The sequence below is a fragment of the Sminthopsis crassicaudata genome, chromosome 1, assembly GCF_048593235.1.
Source record: "Sminthopsis crassicaudata isolate SCR6 chromosome 1, ASM4859323v1, whole genome shotgun sequence".
NCBI lineage: Eukaryota > Metazoa > Chordata > Mammalia > Dasyuromorphia > Dasyuridae > Sminthopsis > Sminthopsis crassicaudata.
Genome location: NC_133617.1, coordinates 173,398,336 through 173,401,697, shown reverse-complemented (window position 1 = coordinate 173,401,697; position 3,362 = coordinate 173,398,336).

The following is a 3,362-nucleotide window of genomic DNA, read 5'->3' as shown; positions in this document are numbered from 1 at the left end:
AGTTAGACATATAGGCTTGAGAATTGTCTTAATAGAGAGTTAATTAAATATCTGAAAGGTAATGAAATCACCAAGAAATAGAGAAGAGAGCCCAGAAAAGGGAATACCTATTATTAGGAGTGAGTCCTAGCAAAAAACAAAAACAAAAACAAAAACAAACAAACAAACAAAAAAACTGAGAAGCAGTTGTATAAATAAAGAGGATGCTATGACGAAAACTCGAAGACAATATACTAGAAGAGGGAATGTCAACATAGTCAAATCCTCCAAAGAGATCAAGAGAACAGGTACAAAAAGAAGGCCTTATCTTAAAATTTAGAGCTCAATATAAATCTTGAGACTATTTCAGTTGCATGAAGAGATTCAAAGTCAGATCACAAGAGATTGAAATTCCTTTGCCTTTGCTCCCATCATGGCCTTTGGAAAGCCAATTGATCTCTCTGGCTTTCATCTTCCCTATCTTTAAAGGGGCAATCATAAACTTGATCTTCTACCTTAAATTGAAATGAATGGAATAATAACTGTTTAAAATTTAACTAATAAAAAGCAGCATATTAATCTTGAGTATTCCACTTTGTCTCTTTAGTTGACACCTGAGTGACACTACATTCAGCATGGATGGTCCAAACTCATCTATTCATGAAAAACAAGAGTCAATCAAGTTGAAGGGAAAAAAATTGCCCCAATATTTCAACTTTTTTGCAGTTCTCCCTATGTTGTCCAATCCTCTAACTCAGGTTCCCTTGCTTTCTGCTATCTCTCTACCTCATGATCTCTATTCAAAAGTTCCATAATGAATACCAGGCAGTTGTGTGGAGTTTGGCTGCTGAATAGCAGGTGGTTATGAAACATGTTGCAGAGATGTTGTAGTTAAGGAGGTGTAATGCATGAAACAAATTAAAACAGACACAGAGACTGTTTAAATAAAGATTAAAATGCAAACAGTGTCTGTATTTGATAAAGTGATTAGTCATTACAGCTGTTTGTTTCTGTTCAAAACAGCCTTTGATTTTAGTGTTTTCATATGTTATGTCAACTACAGTCTTTCCCCAAAAAATATAAGAATATAACAGTGAAGACAGATATAGAAACTCTGTTTTCCAGTAAGAAAAAAAAACATTTAATTTGTTTTTCTCAAAAAGATCTAATTTGTTATTTCTTTAAAACTATTTCTTTTGAACAATCTTGGCTCTATGCTTTTAAAATTATAACAGGATAAATTATAAAATTATATAGGGATAAATCCCCAAGACTTGGTTCTTGATATTCTTGCTCAGTTTCATAGGATTCCAGTTCCAGTTCCTATTTGGGATCAATTTAAGAGGGCTTGTCTCTTTTAAAAATGATGCACAAAACCAAGAGAAACAAATTCCAGGATATTGCCTTCAGAAGTACTAAAAGTCATAGAAACTCTTCAGGTAAACTCTTTAGCAATTTCCCTCTTATTAGAGCAAGAGGTGAAGAGAAGTGTGCCTCAGCCTAGGGTAGTAGCATGCATTGAGAGCAACTAGGTAGGTCCTCTGGAGAAGAAAGGGGAAGAAAATCTATATAAGGATGATTGATTAACTTCCTAACAACCCCATATTCTTTTCTAATATGAGCAGGGGGGATGGTATTCTTAAACAAGGTAGTAATATGTCAGAAGGGCCAGATACCTGGTCCCTGATCTATAGGCTAGAATGAATCTTTTCTCTTTTAGTTGATGTTTTAATAAACTTAGTGTTTCCAGAGAAGACTATAAGCTCATAAATTCCAGTGAGGATAGTCCTTTTGGAAGGATCATCATAGATTGACATTCCCAATTATTATGTGTATGGGACAAATCAAACCAGAGACACTCCAAATTGTGCCCAGGTCTTTGTGATAGGTTAGATGCTATTACATCCAAGTTACATCTATGAGCCTCTATTTTCCATAGAGGGGGATGGTATTTTGGGATGGGTTACACCTCTTTGCTGCTGTGAAATGTACTGCATCAACAAAGAAGAAAAGAGAAATAAAGTATATCTTCTCACCTGTCCTTCAATGCCTTTCCCGTCTATATTTAGGGATAGTTATACAAGCACAAGTAGAAGAAAAAGGATACAATCTCAATTTTTTTGGACTATATGATTTCTAAGATAACTATCAACTCTAAAACTCCATCATTCTATGATTCTACTCACATCAATTTAATTTTTGTTCAGTCATTTCTCAGTTGTGTCCTGTATGACTCTTTGTGAGACCATTTGGGGTTTTTCTTAGCAAGGATAGTGGTTTGCCATGTCCCTTTCAAGTTCAAACAGGGATAAGTAATTTGCCCAGGGTCATAAAGCAGCTAAAAAGTGTCTAAAGCCAAACTTAAACTCAGGAGGATAATTCTTCCTGACATGAAGCTCTTGGTGTTCTGTGCACTGAGGCACCTTAGCTGCCCATCTAATTGCACCAACACTCAAGGAAAGAAGAAGAATCAGCATATGGAAATATGGTGAAAGCCTTCAAACCAAGATTCATTTTATGTGTCCCTAAAATAGTCTTAAAACAGGGTCATAAATCTTGTGTAGGGAACCTTCAAGGTCATCTAATCCAGTTTGTTCATTTTATAGTTGAAGAAATTGATACAGATCACAGAATTTAAGTAGATTGCCCACAGTCACAAAGAGGCAGAGCAAGATTTGAACACAGATTCTCTAATTCCAAATCTCACATTATTTTATTTTTAAATTAATTTTATAATTGTAACATTTTTTGACAGTACATATGCATAGGTAATTTTTTACAACATTATCCCTTGTACTCCCTTCTGTTCTGAATTTTCCCCTCCTTCCCTCCACCCTCTCCTCTAGATGGCAGGCATTCCCATACATATTAAGTATGTTATAGTATAGCCTAGGTACAATATATATGTGCAGAACTGAATTTTGTTGTTGTTGTTGAAAAGGAAGAATTGTATTCAGAAGGTAAAAATAATCTTGGAAGAAAAACAAAAAATGAAAACAGTTTACACTCATTTCCCAGTGTTCCTTCTCTGTGTGTAGCTGATTCTGTCCATCATTGATCAGCTGGAAGTGAGTTGGATCTTCTCTATGTTGAAGATACCCACTTCCATCAGAATACATCCTCATACAGTATTGTTGTTGAAGTGTATAGTGATCTTCTGGTTCTGCTCATTTCACTCAGCATCAGTTGATGTAAGTCTCTCCAAGCATCTCTGTATTCCTCCTGTTGGTCATTTCTTACAGAGCAATAATATTCCATAACATTCATATACCATAATTTACCCAACCATTCTCCAATTGATGGGCATCCATTCAGCTTCCAGTTTCTAGCCACTACAAAATGGCTGCCACAAACATTTTGGCACATACAGGTCCCTTTCCCTT